General features: G+C 44.7%; 1 long non-coding RNA gene across 1 annotated transcript; it reads left to right on the forward strand.

The window, feature by feature from the left end:
- Positions 1 to 3,363: 3,363 nt before the first annotated feature.
- On the forward strand, positions 3,364 to 9,285 carry LOC115350304. The gene is made up of 2 exons (XR_003926382.1): positions 3,364 to 3,472; positions 8,977 to 9,285. It is a non-coding gene; the product is annotated as an uncharacterized LOC115350304 (long non-coding RNA).
- The last annotated feature ends 1,952 nt before the right edge of the window (positions 9,286 to 11,237 follow it).

The raw sequence follows: 11,237 nt of genomic DNA on the forward strand, positions 1-11,237 counted from the left end.
ACCTCCCATTGGTCGGCGGGAAACTGTCGCCCAATCGCGAAGCGCATGACTCGGAGATTCCGGGCCCGCCGGCGGAGCTCGGCCGACGGGCCCAGAGAGGGCAGCCCGGCGGGCGGCGCGGTCGCCACAGCGACCCCTCCAGGCGCGGCGGGATGCCGGCACGCCCCGCCCCGCCCATCGGGGGCTGCGCCGCCGCATCGGAGCGGTGCGGGCTGCCCGCCCGCCGGCCGGCCGGCCGGGGGTCGCGGGTTCGAGTCCCGCCGCCGCCGCCGCCGCCGCCGCCGCGGCGGGGCTGAGGGGCAGCCCGTTCGCCCCGGCGGCTAGGCCCTCCGCGGGACCGGCACCTGCGGGCCTCTGCCGGGCCAGGTGCGGGCCGTCTCCGCGTCAGTCTCCCACCCTGAGGCCCACGGGTGGTGGTTTGGGGCCGCGGGTGAGCCAGCGTGGGGGCGAGGGGCCTGGCCAGGAGGTCCCGGCGGGAGGCGAGGCCAAGGCCGCGGGTCAGCCCTGGCCAGACGGGCAAGCGGGCCCCAGCATGAGGTTAGCTCGGCCGGCTTTTACAGCTGAATCTAGTCCAGGTTTTCCCTGGCTGGACGGTCCTTTGTTAAGGGGGAGGTTGTCTCCATGTTGAACAAAAAGGATCATTTAGGAGCAGCTCACTGGTTTCTCTGGGCCGCCGGGGCAGCCGCGGTCATTTCGGAGGGGTGCTGAGGCAGGGCTCGGCACTGGAAGTAAAGCTGCTGGTTTCAGAGGGAGACTGAAAGTTATAAAAAAGATCTTGGGGAACCCTGTTTTTCAAATATAGATGTGTGTGTGTAAAGCATTTACATAAAACTGACTAAAATTAATTTCAAAAGAGAAATGAGAGAGGGAAAAAGAATCCACGATTTCTCCTGTTAGGTTTTAAAATCCCATTTCCTGACGTGACCTGTGATTTCTGTTCCTTAATTACACAAAGGTTGGAGCCAGCCCACAGTGCTTAGCTCTGTGTTACACGGCTTGTGTAACTGCTGCGATTACAATAAACATAAAAATTGCAGTCCTCTGTTCTCTATTTCATGGGGACGCACTGAAAACCCAGAAGCTCCTGATAATGACTCACAACTTCAAGTTAGTTTTACTGAACAGTGTGGCCAAACAAATAAACTGGAAAGTTTAGGGCAGATCCGCATGTAAGGGGACAAATTATGCGGGCCATTCTAGTCTCCACTAGCAACATGGGGAAATACTCGCTGTATTTTTTTTGACCACAAAAGGCACAATAGGCGCAAAGGAGAATGAAGAAACATGGCATAGAAATAAAACGGTGGATGGGAGGTAAGGGGAGAAAAACTAGAATGAATTTCCCTGAGTCAGTAAAGCAGAAAATAATTGTTACTGTGGGGATCAACTCTGAAAAAGTCTGCAGTGATTAGACTGCCAAACTTTAATAAATTGCAACTCGTGGGTGTTATGTGGTCTAAACAATTCTGCTAAAGGGCTTTTCACCAATGAGTGGAGGCTATGAATAGTGGAAAGACTTAAGACTTCATTTTTTTCTTTCCAGAACTGCTCACAGAGTTTAGATGCTGCTGTGTCAGAGAATCCAGCTTCAGAAACATAAGAGTTGTCTTTCAGAGAGTCTGATAATCAACAGCTCTGATTAAAGGTGATAGATGTATTGACAGAGCCTAATGCAATTATCCCAAACACAGAACCTAACCTGGAGGGAGTGCTTTTCCACTATCTTAGGTTTTGGGTAGCCATTTATAACAGCAGAGTAGAAATCACTTTTGGTAGTGTTTCATAGACACGTAGGGGATGTAAATACAGGAAAATGAAAGGTGTGGGGAGCACAAACCCTGTAACACGCGTAACATTTCACAGAACCATGGCTCACCAAATTTGGATCCAGGTTTTCAAGTGGGACACAGATATTTTCTTTCTGAAGGAGGAGTTCCAATTTTGGGCTGGCCAGTCAGAAGCACCTTAGGGTTGCTTTTCAGAGCATTTTAATTTTGACTCAAATGTTCAGGATCTTTTATGTGTTTTTTCACACAAGAGCTGTCTTAGGAGCTTGCCAAGGGCCAGTCATTAGCCCTGTAATTCACAATTTCTGCAGCTGAGCTAATGCAACAGAGCAAGATTAGAAAACAAACCCATTTTGGTATTTCTTTTTCCTTAACCCAGATGATTTCTGTGATCCCGTTTAGGATGCAGCTTCTAAAACTATTATATATGCACAAATTTGGAGGTGACGAATTGCAGCAGCCAGGGCAAAGAACAGAGAGAAGGATTTCATAATTGGCCTTACCTCTGAAGAAAATGTGATGTGTCACTATGACACTTATATACAGCCTGATACACAATTCTGCATAGCGTGTTCCTGGCTGCAGATCTTAAGGATTTAATCTTCCCTGCCACCACCACCACCTATGGCCCCACGGTTGTGCTGGCACAGCTGTTTGTAACTCTGCGCTGGGGATCAAACCAATGCTTGGATTGAAAGCAGCACCGTTTTTAGTAACACATTTTTTTAACTGAGATCAGTTCTTTTTTCCAGTTTACTGTGTGGCCTTACGTACTGTTGTGCTGACACAGCTGTTGAAAATGTACCTTTTTTGGTGGCAAGACAGGATATGGGAATTTCTACTGTTTTTGCTGGCTTGCCACCAAAAATGGGGGGCTGTATGTGAAACCACCCCCCCCAGCAACCCTGAGAGCAAGGCAAGTTGCTGAAATCTCAGCAATTAAAAAGAGAAGCTATTTCTGAGCCTCAGGGAATGTCTGATACCTATAGTTAGTGTGCTGCTTCACTCTGTTGTTCTCCTCTTGCCTGGAGAACAGAACATTTTCTTGACATGTTTTGAAAAGTAACTTAGACCACTGCAGTTACTCAGCTGTAAGTTGTATTTGATGTATGTCCAAAACTGTATTTTTCAAGTGAGTTCCAGTGAATGCAGTAATAGTAGAAATCTTTCAATGGGCTTTTTGTTTAGTGAAATAAAATGAACAGTTGTTTATCACTGTGTGGAGTGTTTGGTATGCAGCCAACAATAATTTAGTAGTTAGTAAGAATTCTGCTAAAACATACATACTTGTCTTGCTTTCTTTTCTTGAGTTCCTGCTTTCTTCCATACAAGAAATCATTCCAGTGGTCTTAACGGCCATTCCATCACTCGTAAATGAAATCTGGAATGCTATAAAACCTCATTTACCCTTTCCTCAGTCTCTCCTTGTATATCCCTGCTATATTTCCTAGACCACCTTAGATAATGTCTTTTTTAGCTTAGATTTAAGGCCATTAAAAGCTCTGAAGCAATAACGTAAGTACTTGTGTGATGAAGATTTTTCATGCGGTTTTTCCTCAGGCCTTTCCCCCTCATCCAACCTGTATGTACATGATTAATGATCTCTCTTTGATCAAGCTTCTACATGCATTGCCACTGCAAGTTCTGCTTCGTATAGTTATGTTCAGGCATCTGGATTGCACATGGTAATTTCTTTATTTTTTTATCTAGTGTCTTCCTTTGCATAAATGACAAACTGAAAGAAAATAGTAGAAAAAGACCTTGCATTATATCTTAAAATATCATCCACAGAGATCTTGAGTTCTTGCGACTCCTGCAAAGTTCATGGAAGTTGCAGCTGCTCAGCATAACTCAGGGTTAGATATTTGGTTTCCTGTTCTTCACATTAATGCTTTTATTCAATCTAAAGCAGGTGCCATATTCTTATTTGCAAATGTATTTCTCTTTTGTGGATAAGGAATTCAGGTAAGAGTATTAAATTCATTAAAATAGTTATCTGTCACCGTGACATACTACTGGTGAGTAAAACAAGCTGGGCTTTCCACCTAAAAGAAGCTTTGTATAGAACACTGTGCATTATCATGCTAAATTATGGATTTGATGGGAAACAATACGACAAACTCTGATCTCAGTTATGCTGCTGTAAATCCAGAGTAATTCCATTTATTTCAGTGGATTTTTTTTTTTTTTTTTTTTTTTTTGGTATCTGTAACAGTTTAATTAAGAGGAGACTTTGGTGCTGAGATGATAATCCTGTTCTTGGACCAGGAGCAACATAAAGTCAGCACAGTTATACAGGTCTAAAAGAGTGTTAATGAGGAGTTAGTTACAAGGCAATTATTGCTGCCAGGAATGCTTACAGCTTAAAGAAGGAGATACAGTCACTTCTTTCAAAATAGCTTCAACCCAGCCCTCAGTAAAGTTAAGGAGAAGGCATGGGCATGGTGATTATACATTCCATTCTTGTGTGTGTATGGTCTAAAACAGCTTGGGATTTGTACTGATGCAAACTTCAATCACACAGGGTTATTTTTTTCTTTGAAAGGGCATTTATGTGCATAAGGATGCAGATAGAACTTGAGTACAGTAGGATCTGAGGTCTTTGACATTTCACTGGCTTCTGAATCTCAGTACCCATGAGAACTGAGTCTGCAGTCAGAAGCAGTTTGTGCTCCTGGATGGGTTATAACATGCCAAACTGAGCCACAGGTTTTCACTCCACAGCTCCTGAAGGAGCACGAAACATACTGCTTTCTATGGCTTTTATGTTTTAAACAGCTTGGCTAATGGTTTTGCCAGGCTGAGCCATAGATAGTTAATTATATCAATGCCAATTTTCTACTTCTTTTTCACACAAGCATCTTATCCAGTGATTCAGACTCATACTGTCCTAACAGGGTAATTAAATATTGGTGTGACTTGGTTGTTAAAATACAGTTCATGATAATTAAAGCTGTATGGGGACAGCAGGATTCTGGGGCCCTGTCCCGGTGCCTGTCCCAGCCAAGTCACAACTTCAGGTCGGGATGAGACCTGGGTGCCTGCTATTCTCCTCCCTCCTTTTCTCCGGTGCCCTTGTTCCTGTGAAAGGAAACACACTCCAAACACGTCCCTGATCGGGGCCACTGGGGAGCCTGCAGCCTTGGGCACACCGCGATCCACACTTGCCATACATTTTAGCCGTAACATTTCCCACGGCTGCATGGTTTCCCAGTTTGCTTTAACCACTAGAACCGCCCCCCCCCCCCCCCCCCGTCATTTAATATGGACTAATTTAATCTTACTGTATGTTAGGGAGTTTATATATGTGCATGTCAATAACCATTACACTAGCAAGAGAGCTGTCCCTATGTATGGCCGTGTTGCCAGCCTGGCCTTAATAGAAACTGCCCTTTCATTTTTGGATGCTGTTCTGACAGTGTTCTTGTTAAGCTGTTTGCTTTTGATAGCTAGAAAGATGCACCTCTTCCTGTTAACTGGTCAGTTTAGTCCCTTCAGCATAATAACATATTCAAATTAATGTGCTGTCATGCAAGAGACGTATGTTAGAGAGCAGACTCTATGCTGTCACAACATTGACTGTTGAGATTTGAGAATGAAATAGCAGTCTTCGTGATGGCCTTCAGGGAAAAGAAGAACACATCTGGTAGCCAGCTCATGAACCGGGATTTGAAGCACTCTGGAAGCAGACAGACACTCTTAGCATTAACTACTCATAGATTTTGTATCACCATTATGTGAAGTTTCTGAGCATGCTTAAGATGCGGTTAGATCATCTGCTGGCACACACTGGAAGTGCATTGATTTCTTACATTAATCTTTAAATAGAAAAGCTTTTTATTTGATAGGCGTGACTTAAGGCTGGTTTACCTGTGCTATTCATGCTGCCCTGGCTGACGTAATTGAAGAGTATAAACCATCAGAAGGGGCAAGTGAGATTAGATGCTTATAGTGATGCCTTCCCAAGTCCTCTGGAGCAGTGTAACTGCATCTGGGCTGGAAGGGCTTTCGGTACTTTTAACTAAGTCAGCTTCTAACTCTAAGCTACGTCTCAGCCCAAATCAGATGGAAATTACCTCCTTTTCAGTTCAGCCTGCAGAAAGGAAGACATGAGCAGCTCCTAGTCTGCTGTAATGCTGAAGTTTGAACCTTCCTGGCAGGTGAACCCTGCCAACTTGCTGAAGTGAAAGAGTAACACACTTCCCCTACCCCCTGTGCTGTTGTGAGAGCAGCAACAGGCAGCTGGTGGGAAACAGTAACTTCTGCTGTTTGCAAAGTCAATTCATGCCCGTCCCTAAAGTTGCGCAGTCTCATTTGAGTGGACTCTTGATTTAGCTGTGTCAGTAAAAGAGTCTGGTAGTCCCAGCCACTTGTCGTTGCCTTTTCCCAGGAATTAATGCCCTCTCATGATGTGTTTGCAGAGATGCTTGTGTGAGTGCCCCTTAACCCACTTCAATCAAACTGGGTTAGCAAAAACCTCCTACTTAATCCATTTAAGCTAAGTCTGGCTCAGGTTGACCAAAGTAGGTTAGGGGGTGTCCACACGAGCCACTCTGCAGGCAGATCTGAAGAGGTGGTATTTTCCACAAGAAGAAGTAGGACGGGCTGAGCAGGGGGAGTGGGTGTGAATCAGCAACTTCTCCCATCCCCTCAGCTGCAGGCAGAAGAGGACGCCCGCCGCTGCCCCGCACTTCGTGCACGCACAGGCGTGTTGGGCAGCTCAGCTGGCAGGCGGAACTTGGGAAGCCACAGCGATGCAGCTGTTTTCCCATATACCCCTTTCTGTAGTTGCAACAGTAGAAACACTTTGTGCAGAGCAGCTGTTGCCGAGAATGCCCAGCAGACGAAAGCCTCTGCAGGCTCCTCAAGCTCTCCTGTTTGAGCGTTTGTCCTTGGTCAAGAGTTGGTGCAGGTAGAGGTCCAAATTATGGTCAAATGAGTGTCAAAGTGGATTCTCGGCATTTGCATTGCCAATTCCTGAGTCAACCGCAAGCACCCACGTTCGTTTGATGTCTACAGTATGGCAGCTTTCTATAAAAGATGTCGATACAGAGCTTGGGTAGCTATCGGGCTCGCAGGCCCACATAAAGCATACGTAAGAGCTGGGATCGGTGCTGGGAAGGGCTTCCTTACTTCCAACACTGTGCTGCTGTAACAGTCCTTGTCACGGGGGTTGCAAGTATTTAGCTGTCCCTTTGGTTGGCTTGAGCCTGCAGAGAAGTTTTAACCTCAAATCTGTAGGTTTAGCATTTTCATAAGATTTGGAGTACATTAAAAATATGAAGGGTGATCTAGGTAGTATGTAGGTGTGGGGGCAGGGAGAATATCTGTATAAATTACATGCCAGGGCTGTGACTTTATGTTGAAGGGATAACTACTAACAAGATTTCAAATGTGTCCTAACAATTGCATTCTTGCTGAGGTATTTTTCTCTCTCCATTACCAATTTTAACTGATCTCATTATTTTTTGTAGTAAGTCAAAGGTCGAAGCGATCTTGCTATTTCAGGAATAAATGACAAAGTTCTCCCCTCTCTCAGATGAGGCAGAAGTTTAGAGGTCACATAGATACCAGAAACACACATGCAAGGGATGTGAATGAAGGAGGAAATATTCACCGCTCTCATCATTTTAGGGCCTAGAGAAAGATGAGGGGCCTTCAGGCAATTCCCAGCCTGATGCTGACCCTCCTTCCTTGTCTCCCTGTCTCTCACCCACTCCTGGATGGGAGGGAGAGGAACTGGGAACAGTAGCTGCATGTTTTCTGAGGAATCTCTGTACCAGATCTCTATTTATAAGGATTCAGCCAATCTGTGTCCCCCTTATGCAGCACAAAGAGATGAGGCAGGGCAGTGCATCTGCTCATACATATTTCAAATCCCTTTTTTTTTGTCCTTAGGGTTGTTTTCACTTTTATTTTAAAACAGTTAGGGTAAATCTGGCTGCCCTAAAGCTAGCTCCTCTTCTATATAGTTTACTCTTGTTGATTTAAAAACAAGAATCATGAGAAAGATTTGCCAGCATAGTATTTGCTATGCAAAATTTACATGCAGCTGCTTTGAACTAAATTCCCAGCAGAAGTGAAAGGATTTTGAGGCTTCCAGATCTTAGCAGACTACTGGTTTTTGCAGACAGAAATCTGTACGATATGTACTTCTCCAGAGATCCCTCCCAGCCAGCTAGGACTGTACTATCCTTCCCCTACCCCACTGCGACATATTATCAGCTTTTGGGAGGGGATCCTTCTGGACCTAGAAAGTTAATTAGCTCTGCTTGCGAATGCCTGCCACTGAAGTGACTGATTGCTTTTTGGAGGGAAGGAAAACTCTTGTCTCTAGAGTTGAAAAGAGCAAAACCATGCAAATTCGTGTAAATCTTCATGCTTATTTCTCTTCTGTGGGGCAACACTCTTCTCCATATGTGGGGAAAATTTTCCAGCAGTTCTATTTTGGTTTCTGGAGTTGTAGGTTGAATCATAAATCTAGTCTTATAGATCGAGAATATGATCAGGAGTGTTTGAAGGCTGTTTGCAAATCAAATGCTGATAATTTCAAGTAAGATAGTCTTGCCCTGCCTGACTCCAGCCTGACCAGTTTCACAGAAGCTGAGAATCCGTTGACACTGATAGTTTTTTTGGGTAATGAAACCATGATCTAATCCAGGGCCAAAGCGGTAAACAAGTGGTTTGCTGTTTAGACATGTAAGGCAACTAATGTAATTAAGGTAATGCAGGCCACTTACAGCTGAGGTGAAGATGTCTCCTGTGTTGACACAGGGACCTCCTCACTCCTCCGTGGCAATGCTAACTTCAGCAAGTGGACGCTTTTCTCCTTAGGAGCAGGATCAATTTGATGCCCCATAAATCTTAGTAGGTATTCTGTTCATTCCTCAGACAAGTATCATGAGGGTTAATTATTTCTCTGCTCTGACTCAGACAGTGATTTTGTGCCAGAGGATTCTGGCAGTAAGTATAATCCCAGTGATACCCTCAGTGAGGAAACCATTGTTAACGATGTTGATGAGGAAGTGCTAATGGAAGCTGAACCAGAGCCTGATATAGAAATTGAGAGACCTAAGGCAAACAAAGGAAAGAGGTTGGAAACCTGGCTGTTTTCAGCCTCCTGCAGCAGATCTTACGAAAAATAACTCTTTGTCTTCTTCCCCCTTCCCCCCTCCCCGTCCAAACGCAGGCTGCAGAATGGATCTCCTGAGGCTGAGCTGTGCTAGAGGGAGGGAGGAGATTTGCTGCTGAAGTGCTGGTGCCGATCGTCGTTCCCCTGGGAAGACGTGCAGCAAGGAACAGGTTTCAAATAGAGTGTGTCTTCAGCAAAATCGGGCTGCCAGATGGGGCCTGAGGCCCTCGCTCTGCCCAGGCTCCAGAAAGGCATCGCTCCAGAGCCAGTCAGCACTGTGAATTATGAATACGTTGGCCATGTCACTCTATTTAGGACCTGTACTCTGGAGTTAGATGTTGCATGAATAAAACATATTTTCCATACTGTTTTTCTCTATCAGTATTTTATAAAGTCGTGATGAGAGACCAGTGATATCTATCTGCTGTGTAACCGTGCTGTGAGGGGCAGAAGCGTTCCCTGTGCCAGCACACAGAGCCCTTAAGAAGTTTCCCTTGTCCCAAAGAGATTATCTTCCTCTCCTAGTCTCGTGTGGTTTCCAAGGCCCAGTTTAAACACATACAATGACATAGGATAGATAGCTATTTTCCATACATGGCATTGGTTGTTCAGCAGGAAGCATTCATTGCTTTAAGACAGTACTGAAAGGGATTCTCTTCTGCACTCCAAAAGAGAAGCAGGCAGGATTATCTTGGGTCACATCTTTCTTCTATTAGTCAAATGGTGAAACCAGACATCTGAGTTGTTTCAGTCTGTGACCTTACCCTGTGCTTCCTGACAGATCTCACAGCTTTTCTCTTGTCCCTAGTTTATATGCAGGATTCTTCAGTCCCCCTGGCAATCTGCATTCTTTCTTGAGCTTTTTCCTGGTATCTTGGGCCCTTGGGAGATCACAGCCTTGCCTTGGTTTCTATGTGGCTGCATAGCTAACCACTCCAGTAATTCACTGCCTTAGTCTGGATCCCTCCGCTGAACAGGCTTAAAGGTATTCATGGCCTTCTCCAATGTTTCTTGATGCTATTCAACCTATACAGTGTTCTTTCAACTTGCATTCTTCCCGGATGCCTCCAGAAGCAGAACAGCAGGCTTCAACGTTTCCTGACACTGTGGCCCTTTATAGCAACCAGCAGTTTACACATTTGTCATTCAACTCACAGTCTGCTTCACTGTTCCTGGCATCTTAGGGTTGCTCTCTTTCATTCCCTAACATGCTATAGCCTTCTTCAGACTCAGCAGCTGCTCCAAGAAGGTTCCTAAGGCTGGGGAGCTTTTTGCTGAAAACATTTTTCAGATTCTCTCTCATGCTCTCTAGCAATGAATTTTCTTCTATTTTGTGATATAATATGGTTTTCCTTGGCATATTTCTAATTGCTTCTTCATTTACCTTTATTGGTCCCTGATCTCCAGCAGCATGTGTTATTCCCCATAAAATCCGGACACTCTGTGACTTTATTATTTCAAACATACTTGTAGCTATACCCAGTGGTTGTAGCCCTTCTTGATGCAGTTGCATTCAGTAACATTCCCTTGTGTTAGCTGACTGTCTTTTGTGTCCCCAGCAATTCTCAGCCTTCTCTGGTTTTCATCGTCATCCTGAGGCTTGCATCTCATAGAATGGTGAGGCTTTCTCAGCAAGCTCTGTCAGGATGATGTCTCCTCTGGTTTTCTGTATCACCCTGGGACCTTTCTTGACATACATATCTTATTCAACTTCCCTTATGTCCCACAGCACTACACAGGCTTTTCCTACATCCTCAGCAACTTTCATGGTACTCTGATGTCCCCTGGCTGTTATCTGGCTCTCTTTGATCTTTCCCAGCTGAATCGCAGCACTCTCTTAATATCCCTCTCTATCTCTGGCTTGCTAATGGTTATTTCCACATTCTTTTTTAAGTTTGACTCAAAACATTTTTGCTCATCTACAAACATTCACAATCATGCAGCCAAAAAGGGCTTCCTGATAAAGTAGCAGTTCAAGCATTCACTTTGTTTTTCTGACAACATTTTTTAAAAGAAAATATGTAGCTGTCTTTCTTAATGAATTCTGAGAACAGGAGATTGTTACAGCATTTGTAGAAATGTATATGAGCAGTCTGAGACTCTTTTACTAATTGACTAAAGTAAGGTAAGGACTATACCATGGTGAGCTTGCCCTGTGCGTAAAGACTCTGCAGAGAGTAAGACTGGCAATGCTCTCAAAAGTCGATCCATAATAGCAGTGCCTTTGCTTCCCTTTAATAAGATGCGTATCACTGTTCAATGCAAATTCACCTAGCAATATTTGTAAAGCACTTGCAATATTTGGGTGATGGGTACTG

Source organism: Aquila chrysaetos, chromosome 13 (genome assembly GCF_900496995.4).
Source record: "Aquila chrysaetos chrysaetos chromosome 13, bAquChr1.4, whole genome shotgun sequence".
NCBI lineage: Eukaryota > Metazoa > Chordata > Aves > Accipitriformes > Accipitridae > Aquila > Aquila chrysaetos.